We start from the raw sequence: 25,864 nt of genomic DNA, 5'->3' as shown, positions 1-25,864 counted from the left end.
TAAATTATTTACAAATAATTTGGAGCAGACCGTACGAGGCCAACACGAGACAGCTGTTGGACTGCCGCCTAGGTGCGAACTACCCGACTGGCATGAGACCGCCAATGATTAAGGCAGCAATAATCACATCTAATATGAATGAAATTTGTTTTAAATTACGATAGTAGATGGTAGAAGTGATTAAGAATAGTCAGACGCCTATAGGAAGCTAACCCTACGTAAGAACACATTAAGAAGTACAAGAACGCCTAAAGGCGTCAAACCCAATACTCGTGCGACAGCTGTTGACGCCTGTAGGCGTCAAACCCAGTTAAGGGGTTAATGGAACAATAAATGTACTGATACAAGTTGTCATCATTTCAGTACCTCTAAATGCCCACCAACAGCATCAGGATACAATTCTGCAACCTCGAGCATAGAAAATGAGCGTCTAACAATTACACTCACCAGCCAGTCATTTTTGGCCAAAATAAACTAATACCTAACACAGAACAAGAAATTCTGGCTGCCAGGTGGCCAAAAAAAATTTATGCTAACACCTTCTTATACCTTCATTTATTTTAAAATTCCATTACTAACATGGAGTACTTATTGACAGATAATGATGCATAGTGACAGCAAATTAGAATTACCGATCTGTGTAGCGTGGAAATGTGAAGGGAACTTATTTGATAGCCTGTATAAAAGACAAATGCATGTATCAGTAGCAAATGAGAACTATGAATCTATATGGAATAAAACTAGCTTATTCGATTGGTAGAAAGGGCAAATGTGTTTTCTTTTCTTGTAGTGCTTTTGCCATGTTTGCTGAGTTATCACTTGTTTGAAGTTCAGTGAAAGTGTGAGATTGTCCAGTTCTGATCTTTTGTAAAGGCTATTGTAATTGTTTCTTCTTCTATTAGTGTTCAGAGGTATGTAGTAGGCCTAATTGTACAATATATTTCAGTTTAATGTAGGTATTTTATGTGTGTAGTAAAAGACTGAAGTATTATATGTAATAAATTTTCCTCAACAGTTGTCAGTTGTAAAAAATGAAGCACACTTCAACAACAGACAGGCGACAACAGCAAATATCACTTCTAACTTTTTTCTGTCTCATCAGATGCAAAAAATGATCATCAAGCAGGCTAACATCAAGCAACAGACAATAGTACTACAAGCAATGGTAGGCCTATAGTGGTTGAAAGTATAGCAGAACCACGTTTATCCGAGCCTCCATATTATCCAAGGCTAATCTGTAAGTGTAATACAGTAGAGTCTCTATTACCCGACCTAAACGGGACCTGGAGTACATCTGATCACTGAAAATGACGGATAATACAGAATAACTTTAAAAATGAACTTCAACAGGAAGGCTATACTGTATTACTAAAACTATGACATGATGGTACTTCATTTATTGAATTAGAAATTCAACTGTACAGTACATGCAGTATTGAACGAAATCAATCCAAATGTCTTACGAAAAGAAATTTGTCAACAATATTTGCTTGCCTGCTGATTCACGTTTTCTTGCTGCGAGATCTCACCATCGCCGAAAAAACAACACCTCCGTTGCGCTTGCTTCCGGTTGTTGCTCAACGTAAGTTAATGCCATTTCCAATGCAATGCACTTAATCCTTCACTGTGAGCAACAGTTTTCTCCTTTAGTTCTGCATTGCCTCGTTCCTCTTCTTCATACTCATTTTCGTTAGCATTCACAAAATCAACAATATCAGGGTCAGTTAGTTCAAACAGCTGATCTTGTGTACACCACTTACATCTTGAGCCTTAGCATCCTCACAGCCACGAATGCAATTCAGTAAGGGAACAATGTTTTCCATGTCTTCTTGTACCACCTCTTCTCAATATGCACCCTCACTCAACAATATGTTCCAACTGTCGTCGTTTCAACTTCTTCCCAAGACTGCGCTATCCAGTATGTGACATCTTTCATGTCGATTCGTTTTAACTTTTCCATCATATCATTTTCATTGTCAATTTCCTCCATCAGGGATGAAAGGAGTTTCTGCCGATATTTCCCCTTCAGTGTTTCAAACACACCTTGGTCTATTGGCTGGCATAATGACGTCACGTTAGGAGGGAGGAACATGACTGATGTCACCACTTCTAAGATACTCCTCATTTCAGTGTGACGGAGCATTGTCTAGTAGAAAAAGAGTTTTTCTACAGAGATTGATGCTAGAAGTGTTTCTATATCTTGAACAAACTGTGTAAAAAGAACAATCTTTAAAGATGTCCACAGACATCCAGGCAGCCTTCTGATTCGTGTAATGGACTGGAAGGAGCATTAACAGGAATGTTTTTAAATGCCCTATGCTTCTCTGCTTTACTGATCATAAGCAATTTTGCTTTTAAGTTCCCAGTAACATTACTACAGGCAAGAACAGTAACACTTTCCTTACTACGCTTGTAGCCAGGTGCAGACGTCACAGCTTGGGCTGCGAGAGTTTCTGATGGCAGCATCTTGAAATTTACCCAGTCTCATCACAAAAATCTGATCAACGGTTAATCCTTCAGCAAGAATTATTTCTTGAAATTCCTTTCAAAATATCACAAACTCATCGGATTTAGCTGACAGTTTTTATCCACTGATATTAAGCTGCCTAATGCCGTACTGTTTTTTCAACCGATCGAGCCACCCAGCACTGGCAATAAAATTAGGCTCCCTTTCATTAAACTACTCCTAGAAATACTCCGACTTTTCTTGCACAGAATGAGGCCAGATATTGGCAGGCCCTTTTCCTAGTTTTCCTTTCTCGTATTTTCATTGTTTTTCTAATTTTCAGTGCAACATTTGTACTCTGGTAGAGCACCGCTTTTTAATTTCTTCCTTTTCTTTTCCAGTCTCCCATTGTAACACGTCCAACACCATAATTTGAAGCCACTTTCTGAAGAGTTTCCTATTTGTCCAGTCTCTTCAACGCACTCAACTTGTCTTCCATAGAAACAATCACTTTCTTCTGTTTACTCGCCATACTCACAGAGAACATGAAAACTATAACATCTGCACCCAACCAATACTACACTGAACAATAACTGAAGACTCGTTGCACCTGTCCGTGAGAAAAAACCGGTCCTACCGCCAGCAGTCAGGCCAGTGTTTGTCCCACAGTTGCACCCTCCACACCGGATGTCCCAGAATTTAGTCTTCATCAAAAGTTAAAATTAAGTCTACCAGTGTTGGATAACACGGAATGTTGGATAAGCGAAGGTCGGTTGAGTGAGACTCTGCTGTACACTTTTTCTTACAATTCATATGATTTCCCATAAATACTGTACTGAGTGTAAGTATAAGAAATAAAATGACAAGGGGGTCCACCTTTTCAATACAATATTTCCAGTAAATGATATTACATCAGTGTTGGGAATCAACGCCAATACACAACGGCTACTTCAAAGTGCGCGAGCTTAGCTCCAGCATTTGCCATTGAAATGAAAATGAAAATCCACAGCCTGTTTCCAGTCATTCGACCGGGTCAGGAATGGAATGAATGAAGCCCCCATCTAGCGGCAAGGATAGGAATTGTGCCGGCTGCCGAAACCCGTTGCACTCCTCTGGTAGCACTTGCTATTCATTCTCTGAAACTTGTTACAGAGATAGCGAGCGGACGCGACTCACCCTCTTTGACCAATTGCAGCTCTTGGTTGTTATCAGTGTGACTCCAGCAGACACTGCACACATGTTCTAGTGTCCTTAAAGTGGAAATTTGTTGAACAGCACAAATTAACAGAAAAAGGATGCATGTTGTGGTAACCTTAGAAGTGAAATCAGAACCAATCAAAAACTGTTGGATCGGAGAGAACAATGAAAGAAGTGGCTGTTGACCTAGATGTCAGTGAAGAGACTTGTGTAATCTGTATCTGCAGCTATCTGTAATATCCAAGTTTTCAGTTATCCGAGGTGCCATCGGTCCTCATTACCGCAGATAATCTGGGCTCTATTGCATAGCAAAACAAATGTGACGGCAGGAAGCTTGTGTAAAGATCGGTTCCAGATAGCTGGTAAGAAGAGTTTCAAGAAGAGTGGCGTAAGGAACTGACTTTGCTAAAGTATAACACAAAGTGAATTTCATGAATCTTGTGCCTTTTCCCATATTTTTCTGTCTGGAATTCAAAGGTTGTGAATGAGTTCACAGGATTTTTCAAATTCTAAACTTAAACATGACCAGTCTACTCAGCATAAAACGTGTAACAGCATACTCTGCAGAATTGGCCCCAGAAAATACTTTTATGGTTTCATATGCATAAAGAAAATGGATTTATAAAAAAATTCTGATCATTTGGAAAGACCTTTTAATGTAGCTTATTATACAGAGTGTAACAATAAGGTAAGCCAAACTTTCAGGACAGATTCCAGACACACCGAACGATGGAGCTTTGTATCATGTCTAGCAAGTCGCAGGAATGGTATCCCAGGACATAAAGGGTTTCTATCTTGTTTAACAATTCCAACAATGGTTATTGTCCTGGGACCTGCCTGGCGCAGCTAAAACAGCTGTGACATTAGCGGCCATCTTTAGAGCATCACACCAGTCAGTACAAGATAAGTCCAACGTGGTGAGTTATCTAACTGTTCGCTGAATGTTGATCAATTTGGGTTGTATTATCTACTTGAAGAGAGAGAATTCACTCGACAAGTTTAGATGGTGCAGTAGAAATTCTTAGGGCTCTTCTCAGATGGTCATGTCCAAAGTTATCCAATGCCTATTGGATGTCAAGGAAGACTATGGTTGTATCAGTTTCCTCGTTCTTTGGCTTGGCCAGAACCAACTGTAACAATGAAGTGCTAGTTATTGTGCTGGGTGAGGCAATGAAACCTCTCTCATTATCGCTGAATGTTACAAATTCTCACAAACTGCAGTCTAGGTCTCTCTCGATAACCCTACGTAAAACTGAACAGATGGAAACGGGCCTCCAATTTGATGCAACTTTCTCATCTCCTGACTTTTAAATCAAAACAGGTCTTGCCTTTTGAAAGCATGGAGTGTCATGGGACATTATCAATATCCTCATTGCTATTATAGCAATAATATCACACAAATAACCACCTTCAACAACCCTCACTAACACACGATCTGGTCCTGGTGAATGAACAGCTACACCTTTCACGGCAAAAAGTACCCTCCACAGAGATGATGTATTGAGTGACATCCAAAGTGATTCGTTCTGATGCGGATCATGAACTTGGATAATCGTTTTGTATGCAACTCTAGTTTAATAGAGAAGAGAAATGGTTTTAAACATAGCAAATAGAAATTCTGCATTGTTTTCCATTACTTCCTAGTACTCTGCAGACTACTATTCTTCTCTGATTGTAGTATTGAAATTGTGTTAGCTGATAGGCGTACTTTGCCTTTTTGCTCTATCACTTCTAGGATGTCTTTTGGTATTTGACAATTTTGCACAATTTCTTGGGATGTGTAAGTCGTTCTTATTTTTCCTCGAGGCATAGAACTCTCCGACAGGGTGTTTAGGTCCGGATAAGACATCAATTGCTTTCACAAGATATTAGCAAAAGTCATTTACCAAATTTAAAAATGTGGAATTATTAATAACTTTTCCCAGCTTTGCATATCAGTCTTAAATGTGCCGAAGTCCATGTCATTTAACAAACAGGGAACAAGTGGTACATCATTTGATACATCGTCTGCAGAACAAGTGTTACCGAGGGGAATTTCATCCTTCATTTGTCAACTGACAATAACGATGCGCTTTGCTGATGTGTACAACCGAATCCCTGTCTCCTTGAAAATAACATCCACAGTGCTTGCATTACATCTTGATAACTTTGTTGTTTATAGTACAATTCTTTAAACCAGCATGTGTGACTTATATTCAAATTCTCCTCCATAATTGTGCCATTATTAGGAGTTGGAGTATTTGGTTCACTCTTGAGTAATGTCCTCAAAAGGTCAAGGCTGAATGGTCATTGTAGGAATGTATTATTCTGCAGATAGGTTAGAAGTTGTGACAAATAGTAAAATCTCAAGAAGGCATATATACCCAAACTGTCACTAATTATGGAATTGAATATTTAAAGAGGGAGCAGCTAAAAACTATCTCACCATGGGAGATAATTTTGATTCTTATGACCCTTATACGTAACTTGAGCATCATGATGACAATTGGTTAAAATGTAAACAAACATGCTGGACTGCAAATATATCAAAAGTGCCACAGAACACTCTTGAACTCAACCAAATCACATCTAATATAAATGATCTGGAAACATCCATGCAAGAAATTTGGTATCATCTAAACCAATTGAGGTATCTATTCAGAAACAGCAGCATGTTATAGAACACATTTTAAACATCCCCACATGTTAATTTCAATAAGATCCATCCCAGGACAGCAGAGATATTCCAGGTAACAAAAACTTTGGTCACATGATGACTCAAGCATATTGGCGGCTTGTGTTTTTTGTGAACAAATTATACTTCAGAACTTGTACATTTCACAAGTAAAAGTCGACAATGGACATGTATTTTCGTGAGTGAACTTTAATTTAAACTTATAAATGTTAAGGGTGAAACTTGTACTTTTTCTACAGAGTCGAACTGGTACTCACATCCTCGGTGTTTTAACGGTTATAACTTTTCTCAAGGATTTATCATTTCAAATTCAGATGAATTTTGACTTTGATCAGTGCACGAGTAACAGACTTAAAGCATTCCAAACAGAGTGGTTGGGAATTCTTTAGTAAAGGTGAAGAACATTTAGAAATAAACTCAAACATTTCCAATGAAATCAAATGGCGTATGGCTTTTAGTGCCGGGAGTGTCAGAGGACATGTTTGGCTCATCAGGTGCAGGTCTTTTGATTTGACGGCCATAGGCAACCTGCGCATCGTGATGATGGAAATGATGAAGACAACACATACACCCAGCCCCCATGCTAGCAACATTAACCAATGATGGTTAAAATTCCCGACCCTGCCAGAAATCGAACGCGGGACCCCTGTGACCAAAGGCCAGCATGCTAACCATTTAGCCATGGAGCCGGACAACATTTCCAATGAAGTGACTTTACATTCTTTCGTGAATTGAATAGCATTTATGAATCAAACTTTTCTCACAGACACAAGCCATCAATGAGTGCAGTAGTATAGTAGAATTACTTCGGACATTTAACCTAATGCTGACGTAAAGTTGTAGAGTATTTAATAAGGAACGTTAGAGTTAAATCATTTCATCGGACACTAAAAAACCAATGCCGATGTGTGCATTAGAATATTATTTCAATGCAAGTAGACTGCACGAATCTCATCCAATTCTCAGTATTTTTCTCTAATTATTGTGGAAAGCCACCACAGATTCGAGAAGCTTCGAACTTAGTACAGTTTCGTTTCAAGTGGAAGGTCACCACTAATTTATTTCATGTGCAAATTTAAACATTTTCTACACATAGCAATTGTGCAGGTTATAGTGACCACAGAACCTACCCAGTGATCATAAATTGCGATATACCACACAAGTGCAAACTGTGTTACTAAAAAAGCCATACGCCATTTCATAATCGTACGCAAACTCATTGTGGTGTTCGGGGCACTGTTAATATTGGACACTCGCACAAAGTAAAACCGCGAACAATTACTCGGCTGCAAGACCTTCTAGAACGACCCACGTGGGAGTATGGAACCACGGTGATGGCTGCCGACCAGGAGATGTGGTACCATGGAGAGGATGCTGCCCAGAAGATCGCCTAGGAAGACGACGTCCAGATCTGAATGCATCTGTAAGGTGATATGCTTTAAATTATTACTGAATAAATTCAGTTCCCAAGAAAGGCTTAATTTAGTTATCACTCCTATTTTACTTCTTGGAAATTTCATTTCACTTGCCTGTATCCTAGCCACGACTCTCTGCCTCATTACCCAAGTTTCTGCTGCATACGCCAGAATAGGTACATAGTACATCCATCCTGTATATCACTCTTCTGCTTATCTGATGGTCATCCTTGCTCCAAACCAGGCTTCTGACACTTTTCAAGAACACTCCTGTTTGTCTTCCCGGTTCAATTATTTCCTTATCATTTCTTTCACTTTCCTCTCTGATACTTCCCAGGTACCTGAAACTATCTTCCTTAGCTGTTCCCCTCCAAGCAATATCCCTCTCGTAATTCTCTCCTTTTTAGTTGTGATCAATATCTCTCTCTTTTTGGCATTAAATTTCATTCCATATTGTTCCACCTCATCTTCCCATGCACCTAACTGTTCTTGGATATCCTCTTCCTTTCCTTCTCAGACTAATAAGTCACCTGAAAACATCATATCTTTAATTTTTCCTTCACCAATTTTCCTTTCCACTTTTGTCATTAGCTCGTTCGTTACTACAATGAAGAGCAAAGGTGACAGAGCACTTCCTTGTCTTAATCTTTTTTTTTTTTTTTTACTCAAACCAGTCTGTTCTTTCTCCTCCTACATTTACACAACTGACATTCCCATGGTATATATCTCCATCACTTTTTCTATTGTCTGCTTCTCAACACCTTTTTTTTTCCTGTAAGGCTTCCCATACCTTGTTTCTGCACACAAGATCATATCCTTTCTCATAGTCCAAGAAGGCCATCAGTAGATTTCTATCCCACTCATAATGATGCTCTTGTAGTTGTCTTACTGCAAATATAAGGTCCACTGTGGACCTTCCTGATATGAAGCCATACTGCAGGTTTCACATGTTATTCAAATGTGCCTTACCATATTTTCTAACAATGCTGCATAATTTACACATCCCAATTTTTCAAAATGGGAGGGGGGGGGGAGGAAGTTTGTGTATTTGACGCACCCACTTTCTCGATCATTTTTCGCACAGTTCCGGATGTGTTTAGAAATAAGATGTCAATTAGCACCCTTCTTATTGTGAAACCTAGCATTCCAAATACCGCTTAACATCCTGCTATCACCCATCACGAAATACCACTGGCCACTGCACTACTTTAGTTCAGCAAGTAAATCAGCGCAGACCTGACTAGTGACGCTCTAGTCCAGTCTGGTACAGAGATATTTTATGAGTGTTTCAGGAACAGGCACGTTTTGTGACCTTAACAGTGTTTGCTAATCCACAACAAGCAAGTATTCGAGGGTCTCGTATAAACTCGCAGTGATCAGTTACAGTGAATCACATGGGTATAGGGCTGTGGGCCGCAAGTATTCAGTGTCCAAGTGCAACGTGTGCTACTGGTGGAAACAGACAATAGCACTTCAAACGACGAACATGTCTCAACAAGCATTTCGCAGTCCAAAAAGTGACAAGTTTCTGCAAGTAGAGGAGGATCTACTGAAATGTGATTTTGTTATGCAATGATAGAAATGCAGTTGCGCATGAAATGCTGCTTTTTAAACGATGAAAGATAGCTGCAACATGAGAGAAATGTCTCGGATTTTAAGGTTAGCATAGGCTGGATCATTAATTTATGAAGAGAAATGGGTGTTCTCTGTGATAAACATCATTATGCCAATGAATGCTGAATGATTTCATCCAAAAAGTCATTGATTTTCATCGCTTTACGACTGGGAAGTGGATAATGAAAAAGCCTGCCTTCCCAAATAGGACACACAGAACAGACGCCAATTAGCTTCGATATGCCACAATGTCGAACACTTGCACACTACTGGAAATGAGAAACAACGATGTACTGTAACACTTAGCTGTAACAGCCTGTGATGTTTGGAACATCACAGCATGTACAAATTTATCGAACTGTGTAATCAATTGGAAAGATTTATATATTTAATTAGTGGTAGGTCATTTTAAATTATTATGTTTATACATAGGATTTTTAATCATCCATTTCACATCATCATCTCATTTCTTTGTATCACGGCTATAATGTATTCTGAAGGAACGACTTCTTGAGTAATGTATTCATCATCATTCGTATTAATAGTTTGCAGTAAATTTCCAGTAGCCGAGGTCAGGTGACCGGACTCAACATGCTAATTTTAGCCCATTAGCAGGAAATGTACTTCAAGCTTGCAAGACATCTTACCCTTTCCATACTCTGAAGAGACAGTTAAAGCCTTGTTAATGCATACTTTTCGAAGTTTGCTACCTGACGCTTTGATTGCCCGGGAAAGTTCAACCTATGTGAATGGACGTTATGGAACAAGATGGATATACAGCAATGGATAGGAGAAGGGATAGTACATCACATCTTACTGGACCATGTGATATGGCTGATGGAGGGAGACTTTGGAGCCAATATACATTGATGACAAGAACTGGAAGAGGTTAATTCTATCGGACAATTCTAATCTATTCTATCATTACATCGAAGGAGGGCTGTATGTCTTGACATCGGAGAAGGTCTTAACTGCTGAAGACCCTAACTTCGTTCACTTCGCATCTGAGTAGAACACTATTCAAAATTACTCTCACTGAGACCTGATTATCTCAATGACGAGAGTTAAAGTCAACGAGAGACTGGTTTTGACTGGTATAGCACAGGAGAAATTTTGTTATGTATTTAGTTACGCTACAGTTGTGTAATACGTAAGAATACAAGTGTATCCTCTCCATGAACGTAACCCAAGGTGGTTTTCCTATTGATATTAGGACTCCCTCCCCTGCGAACCATGTGGCCTTGCCGCGGTGGGGAGGCTTGCATGTCCCAATGAAGCAGATAGCCGAGCCGCAGGTGCAACCATATCGGATGGGTATCTGTTGAGAGACCAGACTAACGAATGGTTCATTGAAAGGGGAGTAGCAGATTTTCGGAAGTTGCAACGGCGGCAGTCTGGATGACTGACTGATATGGCCTTCTAATAATACTTAACATGGCTTAGCTGTGTTGATACTGCTACACGGCTGAAAGCAACAGGAAACTACAGCCGTAACTAACTCCCGAGGACATGCAGCTCTCTCTGTATGAATGATGTACTGATGATGGCTTCCTCCCGGGTAAAATATTCCGGAGGTAAACTAGTCCCCCATTCGGATCTCCGGGTGGGGATTACACGAGAGGGGGCGATCATCAGGAAGATGGATACCGACATTCTGCGAGTTGGAGCGGGGAATGTTAGAAGTTTGAATCGTTGTGGTAGATTAGAGAATCTGAAAAAGGACATGGATAGACTAAAGTTAGATGTAGTTATAAGTGAACTACGTTGGCAGGAAGAACAGGATTTTTGGTCAGGCAACTACCAAATTATCAACACAAAATCAAACAGAGGAAATGCAGGAGTTGGTTTAATAATGAATCAGAAAATAGGGCAGCGGGTAAGCTACTACGACCAGCATAGTGAAAGAATTATTGTCGTCAAGATAGACACCAAACCAATGCCCACCACAATAGTGCAGGTCTATATGTCTACTTGCACAGCGGATGATGATGAAATTGAAAAAACATATGACGAGATAGAAGATCTAATACAACATGTAAAAGGTGACGAGAATCTAATTGTGATGGGAGACTGGAGTGCAGTGGTAGGCCAAGCAAGAGAAGGTAATACAGTAGGAGTATTCGGATTGGGACAAAGGAACGAAAGAGGAAGTCGGCTGGTTGAATTCTGCACTGATCATAATTTAGTCCTTGCCAATACTTGGTTCAAACACCACAAACAACGGCTTTGTATGTGGACAAGACCTGGAGACACTGAAAGATATCAAATAGACTTCATTATGATTAGGCAGAGATTCAGAAACCAGGTGTTGGATTGCAAAACTTACCCAGGAGCAGACGTGGACTCAGACCACAACTTGTTGGTCATGAAATGCCATCTGAAACTGAAAAAATTGAAGAAAGGAAAGAATGCAAAAAGATGGGATCTAGACAAGTTGAAAGAAAAGAGCGCGAGGGATTGTTTCAAGGAACATGTTGCAAAAGGACTAAATGAAAAGGCTAAAGGAAACAATAGAGGAAGAGTGGATAGTCATGAAAAATGAAGTTAGCGGGGCTGCTGAAGAAATGTTAGGATGGAAGAAAAGATCAACTAAGAATCAGTGGATAACTCAGGAGATACTAGACCTGATTGATGAACGACGAAAATACAAGAATGCTAGAAATGAATGAAGAGGGCAGAAAAGAATACAGGTGATTAAAGAATGAAGTGGATAGAAAGTGCAAGGTAGCTAAGGAAGACTGGCTGAAGGAGAAGTGCAAGGACGTCGAAGGTTGTATGGTCCAAGGAAAGGTAGATAATGCACACAGGAAAATCCAGGAAACCTTTGGAGAAAGGAAATCTAGGTGTATGAATATTAAGAGCTCAAATGGGAAGCCACTTCTAGGGAAAGAAGACAAAGCAGAAAGCTGGCAGGAACATATCCAACAGTTGTATCAAGGTGAAGATGTAGATAATTTGGTTCTAGCAAAAGAAGAGGCTGTTGATGCTGATGAAATGGGAGACCCAATTTTGAGGTCAGTTTGACAGAGCTGTGAGTGACCTAAATAGGAACAAGGCACCTGGAATTGATGACATTCCCTCTGAATTACTGACTGCCTTAGGAGAAACCAGCATGGCAAGGTTATTTCATTTAGTGTGCAAGATGTACGAGAGAGGAGAAGTCCCATCCGATTTTCGGCAGAATGTTGTTATACCCATTCCCAAGAAAGCTGGTGCTGACAGGTGTGAAAACTACCGCACCATTAGTTTAGTATCTCATGTCTACAAAATTTTAACACGTATTATTTACAGAAGAATGGAAAAATAGGTTGAAGCTGAGTTGGGAGAAGATCAGTTTGGCTTCAGAAGAAATGTAGGAACACATGAAGCAATCCTGAATTTACGTCTGATCTTAGAGGATCGAATCAAGAAGGACAAGCCCACGAACACAACATTCGTAGATCTAGGAAAGGCATTCGATAATGTTGATTGGACCAAGCTATTTATGATTCTGAAGGTGATTGGCATCAGATAACGAGAACGAAGAATTATCTACAATCTGTATAAAAATCAGTCTGCAGTGATAAGAATCGAGAGCTTTGAAAAAGAAGCAGCAATCCAGAAAGGAGTAAGGCAAGGCTGCAGTTTGTCCCCCCCCCCCCTCCTTTTCAATGTTTACATAGAACGGGCAGTAAAGGAAATCGAAGAGAAATTTGGAAAGGGAATCACAGTCCAAGGAGAGGAAATCAAAACCTTGAGATTTGCCGATGATATTGTTATTTTATCTGAGACTGCAGAAGATCTCGAAGTTGCTGAATGGTATGGATGAAGTCTTGGGTAAGGAGTACAAGATGAAAATAAGTAAGTCCAAAACAAAAGTAATGGAGTGCAGTCGAACGAAGGCAGGTGATGCAGGAAATATTAAATTAGGAAATGAAGTGTTAAAGGAAGTAGATGAATATTGTTACTTGGGTAGTAAAATAACTAACGATGGCAGAAGTAAGGAGGACGTAAAATGCAGATTAGCACAAGCAAGGAAGAGCTTTCTTAAGAAAAGAAATTTGCTCACTTCAAACATTGATATAGGAATTAGAGAGACGTTTTTGAAGACTTTTGTATGGAGCTTGGCATTGTATGGAAGTGAAACATGGACGATAACTAGCTTAGAAAGAAAGAGAATAGAAGCTTTTGAAATGTGGTGTTACAGAAGAATGCTGAAGGAGAGATGGATAGATCCAATCACACTTGAAGAGATACTGAATCGAATTGGTGAGAGCAGATCGATTTGGCTAAATTTGACGAGAAGAAGAGATAGAATGATAGGACACATCTTAAGACACCCAGGACTTGTTCAGTTGGTTTTTGAAGGAAGTGTATGTGGTAAGAACAGTAGGGGTAGACCAAGGTATGAATATGACAAGCAGATTAGAGCAGACGTAGGATGTAGTAGTTACGTAGAAATGAAAATGTTAGTACAGGATAGGGTGGCATGGAAAGCTGCATCAAACCAGTCTATGGACTGATGACAAACTACATTAGGACTCATTACAAATTTATGTAAGGAGTACTGTAGGAAGTGTTAAAGTCAGGAAAGTCTTAGTACAACTAGTGGATTATGCACGAATGAGAAATAGGACTGGTACCAGCGAGAGATGATGACGCCTCTATGAGAGGTCCATCAAACATCAGCTGCTACATAGATCGTGTCCAGATAACAGAGTCTACAAATGGTGAGCTAACGGCATAAATTACTGCAAGTCTCTGCGTAACATTTCATTTTCTTAAATTTTATTTCACTCAATTTTTCTTTTGCTTCTATAAGTTCAGATTTCGTAAATACGCAGTCACGCTTTTGATCCTAATAAATAGTGGTTTTAATTAATGTTTTCTGAAATTCTTATTAATGATCCTTAACTTACAAGTTAGTGAGCACTTAACACATTGGAGACCGAGCCCGAGTGTGTATCGGGGTCGGGTAACAGCTCAGACTGACCGCGCTCGAGGCTAACTCGGGCCTGCGTATTTGTTATATTGTCAATACAGCCAGGACGAGAATCGCTCGGAAAGTATACATACCACTTTACAGTACTTTTATAACAGCTGTACTGTGCGTTCGTGTCCTCTGTCGTTTTCTCGAACTTATAGCAGCTTATTTTTGCTCGAGTTCACTTCTACACTCCATACTTCCAACCTTGCTTCCAGCTGCTCAAGGCGCGCGCTTTCAGAGTTTTGTTTACATCGTGCGAAGTGTTTAGACTGCGTTTTGTTTCTGCTATAATTATTGGATCATAGAATGAAGGTGGAATTGTAGAGATTTTAGAAGAGATTTTTGATGACAGTGGTTCAGAAGAAGAGGTAGACGATTCAGATATAGACCCTGATATCAAACTTCATGTTAGTGATGAAGGTATTTATAACCTATTCTATCATATTCTACCCAGGTGTGATTTTGCACTTTGTAGTTTATTTAGCTAATGTTTCACGATCTTCATACGACTGGATTTTCATTTAGAATGAAGTGACGCAAGCGATGATAATTCAAAGGCAGGGAGTGATTCACATTCGCCGGGTACTTTCGGTGATTTAGATGCACTTGCAACGCCCGTGCAGATAAAGGAAAAGCAGAAAATTGGAAAGTAATGAGGAAAGACACATACTGGTGGTATCAAATGTGTTCTTTAGCACTTTGTGTCCCTGAATGCTTCAAACTATTCCGCACTCAAGCTCATCATTTGTAAGACTTTGTTGTCAGACTTTTTATTGTTGTTGCAAAAGGCATACCGTTGGAAAATGTGTAATGTGATAAGTACTCAGTAGATCTTAATGCAACTTTTTAATCTGTAGAATAGACACTTAATTTTTTCATGATATATACGCGTTACAATTGCAACCTACCTACTATTTTCTACAATTTTTTAAAAACCTTCAAAATATGGCGGTCTGCCTGCCCACATGCCACCTTAAGACACGGTCTCCAATGTGTTAATGGTTAGTGTTCCGTCACCCCATCTCTTGGAGTATTTAGTCTCATTACATATTATTATTATTATTATTATTATTATTATTATTATTATTATTAATAATTATCAACTATCTTCCTCAAGCCATAAGCTTGAAGGCTGGCGCCCATGAGATGATGTTTATGGAGAAGTAAATGAGAGATGATTTATATTAAAATTAAGGTGATCCACCACGTCACATATTGACACACATCTGTGGGCAAGAGTGGGTACATCACAAGCTGATGGCAGAAAGCTTGCTCCTTGCATCGTTATGAAACTAAAAGCAATTTGATATGAATGGTTTGGAGATATTGAGTGTAGTCTCTCCTTCAACGTCCAGCCCTTTTCGCATTGGACAGTTTTCATGGTCACAAGAAGGAAGCCACTAAGAAATTATTGGAAACCATGAAAATCGATTTGGCAGCGATTCCTGGTGGACTGACATTGGTACTTCAAACCTAGAACATTTCGATACATAAACCATTCAGGACAATGTGCGGAAATTATCAGTGCTGGATGGTGGAAAGTGTGCACGAACAGCCAAGAGTTGGAAACCACTGGTGGAACTAATTTGAGAGTGGATATTGCATGCATGGGACACTATTTCTTCTAAAGTGATTGAAAAGAGCTTCAAGAAAATGAGAATCTTTAATATGTTAGACATGATTGAAAATTACTTCATATGGAGAGATGCGAGCAGGGATAGCAGCAGCAATTTCTCCTTCAGTGCCAGTAGTGACATCGAAGATGGTAACCTGTAAAAAGTAACTTATTTTTTCCTTTCTTGCTGCTATGTCAGTACTTATGTGATTGGTACTAGTTATCGTAATCTATGAGCTTCATATCTGCATTGATGATTCACACAAATGCAAAGAGGTGACTAGATAATTCATATTTATTTCACTTCAGGTCATATTATCAACTCATAACAGGCACAATATTTTCCAAAGTCTGTAATTCAAACCCACATATTCTGTTGCATGGTGTAGGGCCACCACTATTTGACTGTTCAGTATAAAACTTATGCCGTAATTTTAATAATAATAATAATGTTATTTGTTTTACGTCCCACTAACTACTCTTTTACGGTTTTCGGAGACGCCGAGGTGCCGGAATTTAGTCCCGCAGGAGTTCTTTTACGTGCCAGTAAATCTACCGACACGAGGCTGACGTATTTGAGCACCTTCAAATACCACCGGACTGAGCCAGGATCGAACCTGCCAAGTTGGGGTCAGAAGGCCAACGCCTTAACCGTCTGAGCCACTCAGCCCGGCAATATGCCGTAATTTTAAACCAAATGACTAACTGCAAGTAAGTTGAACCAATGTCATATATAGTATATCTGATGTATCTTAAATGTAAAGAAACTAAGTAAAATTTTTGTATATCTTAATTCTGTGAATAATTTATCCACCAAAAATTTTTGCCTGTATTTTTCATTTATAAAGTGTGTTAATAATGAAAGAGAATACAGTAGTGATCACGAATTAATGTTCAATCATGAGTTTTTATGAAGAAAACTGACCTGTGCAATCTGTTATACTTGACTAGCCAATTACTCACTGTTAACCAGATTTTCATACTTTCTCCAGGAGTCTGAAATTATTTGTCTAATCATTAGGATTACTCATTTTGATACAATACCTGAATGCTGTAAGCTGTATGGTGATTGGTAGCAACATACATTTCCTTCTGCATGTGTATATGGTTACATTTAAGTTTTATGAACTTCATTTCTATTGATCATTGTTGTTTTGGATATTTTTATTTCTATGATTTTATGTAATCCAGCTGTATTCCAACTTCATCTCAACCAGAAATATTTTGTCCAATGTATATTAGTCCAGAAGAAAGATCCTGTAATAAAACAAGTACACTAAAATGTAATTAATCTATATATAACATAACTTGTCCTGACTGACTGATTCATCATCACCGAGCCAAAACTACTGGACATGAAGAAATGAAATTTTGGGGATACATTCATATTAAGATGTAGGTGCTCGCTAAGAGAGGATTTTTGGATATTCTGTCGCTAAGGGTGTGAAAAGGGGGATGAAATTTTAAAATTAGAGTATCTATATCTCAAAACTTTAAAAGTTTACAGATGTAAAAACTGGTATTTGGAATCTCCTGTAAAAGTAAAGAAACACAGGCGATTTGTTTTTGGAAACTCCACTTAAGGGGAACTAAAAAGGGGGTAACATTTTAAAATGAGCATTTCTGCAGTATATCTCAAGAACTTAACATGTTACCGAAGTGAAAAATAGTAATTTTTTATCCCTATTGAAAATAAACACATAATTTTTGTCTTCGGAAAAACCACTTGGGTGGAGGGGTAAAAGTGACTGAAAATGGGGTTGAAATTTTTAATTAGGATACTGATATCTCAAAAGCTGAAGATGTTATAGAAGTGAAATTTGGTATTTCCTTTAAAAATAAAGGAATATGTATTTGTTTTTGGAAATCCACCTAAAGGGAGGAGGGAAATTGAAAAATTAGTTGAATTATTTGTATGAGGATACTATTATCTCAAAAACAAAAGATTTTGCAGACGTGAAAATTGGTATTTGGAATCTGCTTTAAAATTAAACAAACACGTATTCTCGGAAAATCCAATGAAGGGGGGGGGGGGGGGGGAGGTGAAAAATTGAAAAATTAATTCAATTAATTGTATGAGGATACTTACTTCTAATAAAAACTAAAGTTGTTACATACGTAAAAACTGATATCTGGATCTCCTTTAAAAACAAAGAAAAAAAGCGTTTTTGGGCGAAATTATTTTGGGGGGGTGGGGGTGAAAAGGAGCTGAATTCCTTTTATGTGGACACACATCTAAAAAACTGAAGATGTTGGAGTCACGATAATTGGTATTTAGAAGATCCTTTACTATTAAAGAGACAAGTATTTTTAACAGGAAATTCACTTGGGGGGGGGGGGTGAAAGGAAGTGAAAAAATTGAATTCTCTTTATGGGGATACTTATATCTCAGAACTGAAGGTAACAGACATGAACATTTGTATTTGAAATCTCCTTTAAACATAAGGAAACACGCCTTTTTTGGGGGGGGGGGGGGTAAATCAACGTAACGGCAGTGGGGTGAAAAAGGAGTTGAGACCAATTGATTTTACTGTTCATATGCACTTATTCTGATCATAAACTGATCATTTTAAATCTTTCCTGGGTTCGTTTTCAAGAACCATCTTTTCCTTTGGAGTATATAAAGTTAGATTACAGTAGATTCTTCTGGCATATAAATAAAAATGTAAACACATTTGAAATAAACGATATGAATGATACTGACCGTGCAATTGTTCACCTCTATAATAAGGGCAATAATTCACGGAAGTAGATCATTCGTGTCGCCAGAAATCTCGCGCACTTGCCTATGCGCGACGATGGTGCTGGTCACATTGTCAGCAATGACAATGGCAGAGGATGTAATTTACCGCCAAGTAGCAGTCTTGCGTCCTGCTGTGGGTTCCAGACCATCAATAATAATAATAATAATAATAATAATAATAATTACAATTACAATAATAATAATGTTCTGGACCGTCATCAAAATGTGCGGACCGCGCTGGAAGCGGGTCCTGGCCGGGTAATGACTACGATTGCAGTCCGGCTGCGGGTTCAATACCGCCAAGGCACCCAAGACGACACCACGCCGCACCTCCTCAAGGATTTGATCCATATTAAAATGCTTATAGGAAAAGATGGCAAAGATTTAGAGACCCAACTGGCCGGGTGGAATACCTGGACCTAGCCCGGGAAGTATGAAATCGATTGCTAGAAGGAAAGATTGAAAAATGGGAGGAACTTTGCCGTAATCTCTCAGAAAACGAGTCAGGTCAAGAATTTTGACTGATTCTCTCTGGAAACGAGTTAGATCACGAATTTAGGCGGATTATATATATAACGTTAAGCATTCAATTATAAATTTCATTATAATACCGTAGCGAAGCACGGGTATCTTCCTAGTTCTGTAATATGTCATATGAACCGTAAGAAAATTGATCCACAATGTAAAAAAAAAAAAAAAAAAAGTAAAATTTCTCAGAACACACAATTTGATTCTTTCCTTTCACAGGATCTTTTATTAATGTTATTCAAGAGTTTAAAATATACAGTTTTTCCAGAGTCGGTAATCTAATACAGTATTTCAAAATTAAGAGGATACATTCATATTGTGTGTGCAGAGTTTTTGATCTTCATATTATAACTTCAAACCAAATTTGAATGAAAATGTTATATTTATGTAGTTAATTAGCATTTTCAAGCTACAACACCTATTGGTTCAAACAACTACTCATTTTTCAAACTGCAGGTAGAGTGTGGGAAACATGAGGAATTAACAGTTAAGAAATTAAGCACATCGTTTCTAGCAATAGACTGGCTGCAAACAGAACTGCAGATCAAAGAAATGGAATACAAAATTACTATGATAAGGAATGATTTCAGTTATTCAGAACTGGTAACCAGCAACACGAATGAATTCAGTAAAATACAGACAAACATAACAGTTTTGATAAATATCTAAAGCATGTGTACACAGAACTGGATGGCCAGGGAGGATGTGCAACAGTAGCTTACTAAAGCAATTCACTGATAAACTGATAAATGTATGCCTGAACTTGGTACAAAGAGTAGTTTTTCTGTCATATACGGAAGACAAAAGTAAATAATAGATTCACCTTGGCAGTACAGTGAAGAGTGAGGGACATTGAGCATTTCTTTCTAATATTTTTTTTTTTTTTTTTTAATGCAAGCAAAAATGAATAAGAAATACCTCTCCACAGTTATAACATTACCTGTGATGCTAACCATTACAGTGGAGGAAATTAGTAGAAAAGCACTTTAATTGATTAATTGTTACACCATATTTCACACAAACACTGCACATCATTAGTGAGGTTATCACATGACACTCATTTTCTCATAGTTTATTTGAAAACATGGCTCATAGATCAACAAACCACAGTCTCAGGGGTGGATGTTGTATAAAAGCACTTCACATGCTAATGCTAGCACAGAGTTGATGTGAACAAAACATGACAGTTACATGGAAGACACATGCTCGCGAGCACCGTTCATCTAATTTCTATGAAACACTTTTCCACCTTGTCAATACTTTACATTTTATCATCTACTGTACATGTTTTGAGAGCTATTGCGCTTTTTTACCGTGGTGCAAAAACAAACAAAATCCTTGGACTTGATACATTTGTACAATATAGTCGTCAACAAAACAAATTCTACATAAATCCTAAAATCGTTAAATATATATCTTGTGTCTAAACTGTTCACTTACACTTACTATGTCATTTAGTAAAAACTTCAAAAATAATTTTCAAATCATAAGATGAATAAAACATTAAGTTATTCACCATATATTAAAATTTAAAATGCTTTCTGCTCTGTTCTTGAAAGTTCTCCTTTCCTTAAGCCCTTATTTACACCTAAAAAAAGAAAATAAGATTTCTTTCATGTCGAAACTGTTCACTTACACTTACTGTGTCGTTTATTAAAACTTTAAAAATAGAATAATTTTCAAATCATAAAAGGAACTTGACGGTTAAAAATGGCTCGTATGGTCGGACGGGATTAAGAGGAGAAATTCAAATTTATATGATAGGTCTTAGAACTATAGCAGTAAGTTAACTGACAATTATTGGAATAAAACATACAAGGAAGATATTTGAATTAGAGATCAGAAATTTAAATATAATGTTTTTCTTTTTTAGGTGCAAATAAGGGTGTAAGGAATGGAATAGTTTCAAGAACAGAGAGAAAGCACTTTATATTTTAGCATATAGTGACTAAATAGGGTTTTATTCATTTTATGATTTGAAAATTATTCTATTTTTAAAGTTTTTGCTAAATGACATAGTAAGTGTAAGTGAACAGTTTAGACACAAAAGAACTATTTAATGATTTCAAGATTTACATATAATTTGTTTTGTTGATAACTATATTGTACAAATGTATCAAGTCCAAGGATTTTGTTATGTTTTTGCACCGCTGAAGAAGAGAGCAACAGCTCTCGGAACCTGTACGGTAGATAATTATAATAAAATGTAAAGTATTGACAAGGCGGAAAAGTGTTTCATAGAAATTGAACATAAGTCAATACGAACAAGACTGAACCAACATGGTTAAAATAATAAACACCGCTCATCTGTTATTGCTACAATGCTGCATGGAAAATATCAGGTGAAAAATCAAGTATTAGTATTTTCACAGAATCTATCCTCTCCAATCGTCAAATTCAATTTGCACTCACGTTTGAATATTGAGCTGATTCTTGGATGAAAATCAATGTGGTTTCAGACAATAGAAATGCAGCTAGGACCAGATTTCAGTACTGTATTTGCAAAGGAATTGAAAATTGCTAGAAGAGGAATAAACCGATTTGCTGATGTTTGTACATCTAAAGAAGGTGTATAATAGAGCACCAGGGAAAAAGACGTTGGTCATATACTAGGGAAGAGTAGGTTATTCAGGCAATCACATGATTGTAGACAATCACGCTACAGTGGGAATTTATGGTAGAATAAGTTCTGGGTTCAAAGTAGTTACAAACGTTATACAATACTAAACTTTCGCCCTATTTCTTTGCTTTTACAGATCATTTACTGAAAGGTATAAATAGTATAGAGGAATTCAATTAAAAAAGAAAATGTAGTAAGCAGTTTAGCCCACGTTAACAACCTTGTCTTAATCAATCAATCAATCAATCAATCAATCAATCAATCAATCAATCAATCAACACCAATCTGCATTTAGGGCAGTCGCTCAGGTGGGAAATTGACTACCTGTTGCCCACCTAGCCTTTCTTAAATAATTGCAAAGAATTCAGAAATTTATTGAACATCTCCCTAGGTAAATTATTTAACACGTTCCGTGCGGTTCGGGTCACCATGTGCCCCGAAACATGTTACTCTTCTCCGTCGCTGCGAACTTCCCAGAATTGCGAAGTAAGTAACTACGTCCTAGTTACGAATTTCCGTTAACTAATGGCAACCTAGTGTTCCAATTGAAGTAAAGGATCGAGGCAAACTGCTAGTTTTGATCGGCCCTCCGGTGACCCGAAGGAAGTTTTTTCATCTTCCATTAATATCGCTTCGGGTCACCCTAAGTCCCGATTGTTGTCTGACCTATATTTTTACGCGGGAATCGCTTAGCGCGGTTACGGTGAATGAAGCCTAGAGTGTTGCTTCCCGCAGATGGTAGATTATTGTTTAAGGAGTAACCCTTCTGATATCTGCTTTCTACATTGCTCTTAGGAAAGCCTATAGAGGTTACTGGAGTAGTTATTGATATATTTATTATCTTCCAAATATAATATTTACAAGCAATTTCACGTCCTTTTTAGGTATGGAGCTTTCACATTCTGACACACCGGTGGAACGGAAAAGAAAGAGGGTTAGGACAGCACTGGGGTAGGCTTATATCACGTTCCGTGTGGTTCGGGTCACCATGTGCCCCGAAATATGTTACTCTTATCCGTCGGTGTGAACTTCTCAGAATTGCGAAGTGAGTAACTACGTCCTAGTTACGAATTTCCGTTAACTAATCGACAACATATTGTTCAAATGGAAGTAAAGGATCGAGGCATACGGCTAGTTCTGATCGGCCCACCGGTGACCCAATTATTTCCGGGGTCATTTCTGTTTCATGCAATTGTTGAATAGGAACACTGTCGCACAGATAAATACACTGGAATGTCTCCTCAACAATAACGCACACAACAAGTGCACATGCATTGTTTAGGATTTAATACTAGGGAGTAAACAAAGTCAAATTCGTCAGGTCACCGGTGACCCGAACCGATAATAACTAAAGGCAGCATCGGGTCACCGGTGGGCCGATACGACGTAATATTAAGTCGTCGAAATTCACTGCCGCAGGGAACGTGTTAAATCCCTAACTTCTCTTCCTACAAACAAATATTTGCCCCAATTTGTCTTCTTGAATTCCAACTTTATCTCCATATTGTGATCTTTCCTACTTTTAAAAACACCATTCAAACGTATTCATACCGGGCGAGTTGGCCGTGTGTGTAGAGGCGCGCGGCTGTGAGCTTGCATCCGGGAGATAGTAGGTTCGAATCCCACTATCGGCAGCCCTGAAAATGGTTTTCCGTGGTTTCCCATTTTCACACCAGGCAAATGCTGGGGCTGTACCTTAATTAAGGCCACGGCCGCTTCCTTCCAACTCCTAGGCCTTTCCTATCCCATCGTCGCCATAAGACCTATCTGTGTCGGTGCGACGTAAAGCCCCTAGCAAAAAAAAAAAAAAAAAAAAAAAAAACGTATTCATCTACTAATGTCATTCCACATGATCTCTCCGCTGACAGCTCTGAATATACCACTTAGTCAAGCAGTTCATCTCCTTTCTCCCAGGTCTTCCCAACCCAAACTTTGCAACACTTTCGTAACGCTACACTTTTGTCGGAAATCACCCAGAAAAAATTGAGCTGCTTTTCTTTGGATGGCGGACGAAGCTGAACAACGGTTTAAAAGTGCTCTGAAAAGCGTTGAAGACATAGCGGACGGAGGAGGATATATGAAAAACGAAACGAAGGAACAGCTGCAGGAAGCGGTAAAGATCATTCGTGAGTACTTTCAAACAACTAAACATGCCTTTGAAGATAAGAATAATGTTCAAGAAATAAATGTCTAAGAGGTTATGAATGTAACAAACGCAGATCAGGAGACAAATGATAGTTTCGTAGCGCGACAACTCGTGACATCTCCCGACCTCACCTATGAACCTCCAAGTAGCAAGCTGGCAATGGAATGGTCTCCGCCAACTGGCAGCAATAGTTTCACAGCAAAACAACTAGTGACATCTCTCGGCTACAGCAACAACGACATCTCCAAGATACAAAGAGATCAGCAGGCAACTAGTAGTGATGAACGAAGACTAAGGGAAATGATGACGAATTGGTGACACTTAATGGTCAGTCACCTGACCTGGCTAGAGATACACAACACCAAACACGAACGGAAGAAGATATAGAAGGAATAATAATAGGAAAGATGAACCAACAGATAAAATACATGGTTGAAAATCTGACATAATATAAAGATGATGATAAAAGAGGAAATGAAAATAATGGTGACATAAAGACAGGAACCAGCTCAAACACATGGCGTAACAGAGACTAAGGTAACAAGACGAGCGCAGGGGCCAGCAAGAACGACCCAACGACGCCGAAATAAATATAATAGAAGAGGAAGAGTGGAAGCGAGCAACAAGGCAACCTAGAACACCAGTAAATGATAAGAGTAAACTAGAGAACCAGGATAGGGAGTGGACAACAGCGGTGAGAGGTGGGAACAGACAACGGGAAAACGAGACAGGAAAAGTGAACGGAAGAAAAATGGGAATGAGACAAGGGGAAAGTAAAATAAAGGCAGCAGAACGATACGCCTGGTTATACGTGGGAAAACTGGACAAAGATACGACGGAGGAAGCTATCATAGAATACTTGAAGGAAAACGGAGTAAAAGGGAAAATATACTGCAACCTGGTGAATGACAAAATAGGAAGCAGAGCCTTCAAAATAGGCATTCCAATGCAAGACCTAGAAACAGTCTACGATGGAAACTTCTGGCCAGAAGATGTAATATGTCGGCCCTTTCGGCAACCCTGGAAGTTCAGAGGCCCGGCAACCAGGGACTAATATAATAACATGGAACGTAGAAGGCCTGAGGGGAGTCTTGAGCCTGTTTCCGAGAAATATCATGGCTGATTATGACATCGGAGTACTCACAGAGACAATGGTAAAAGAGGACACAGAACTGAACATCCCAGAATTCTACAATTTTCATGCCTATGCGATACAGTGTGTGAGAAGAGGAAGACCAGCGGGCGGTGTGCTATGCATCATCAAACCACAACTGGCCCCCTTCAAACTACTATTAAGAGAAGAAAACATGCTGGTTGTCAGGACAAGAATTGGAGTTATAGTAGCAGTCTACTTTAATCCAGATCACACCGCGACAGACATAATAGATAAACTAGGGATGGCCTTGGATCATAGTAGATGTATGGATAAGATAATCATTGCGAGAGATCTGAATTGCGCAATAAATAGGCAAGATAGAAAATGCAAAGAAGTAATGGAATATCTAACAAATGAAGGCTTTCCAATACACAACAGACAGGAGGACTGGACATACATAGGGCATAACGGAGCTAGCACAATAGACCTAATAATCACAAAGGGCTTTAGATCAAAACACCTTGCCACCACAGTGAAAAAAGAAGCAGCAGTCATCCGTAAACACATTCCAGTACAATTAAATATAAAAAACGGTAGAAGTAGCAAATTAGAAGACGAAATATAACATTTGGCAAGACCCTGGACATGGAAAAAATTAAAGGGAAAATGAAAGAAAAAGATAAGGTTGAAAGAGCAATAAGAGCAGGAAATATTGATGAGGCCGCTACATGGCTGAAATCAACTACAATAAGTGGGGCCACCACACAAGATTCAAATAGGAAGGCGAGGCCATGGTTCGACAGA

General features: G+C 38.7%; 1 protein-coding gene across 2 annotated transcripts in view; it reads right to left on the bottom strand.

The window, feature by feature from the left end:
- Window positions 1–25,864, bottom strand: part of LOC136862709 (kinesin-like protein KIF3B) — a 397,790-nt gene that overhangs the window by 310,404 nt on the left and 61,522 nt on the right. For both annotated transcript variants that reach the window (XM_067138926.2, XM_067138927.2), the window contains exon 3: window positions 16,972–17,184. The gene's annotated coding sequence lies outside the window, so the exon portion shown is untranslated. The remainder of the gene's footprint in view (window positions 1–16,971; window positions 17,185–25,864) is intronic.

Source organism: Anabrus simplex, chromosome 2 (assembly GCF_040414725.1).
Source record: "Anabrus simplex isolate iqAnaSimp1 chromosome 2, ASM4041472v1, whole genome shotgun sequence".
Classification (NCBI taxonomy): Eukaryota; Metazoa; Arthropoda; class Insecta; order Orthoptera; family Tettigoniidae; genus Anabrus; species Anabrus simplex.
This window is presented reverse-complemented; position numbering and strand designations above follow the sequence as displayed.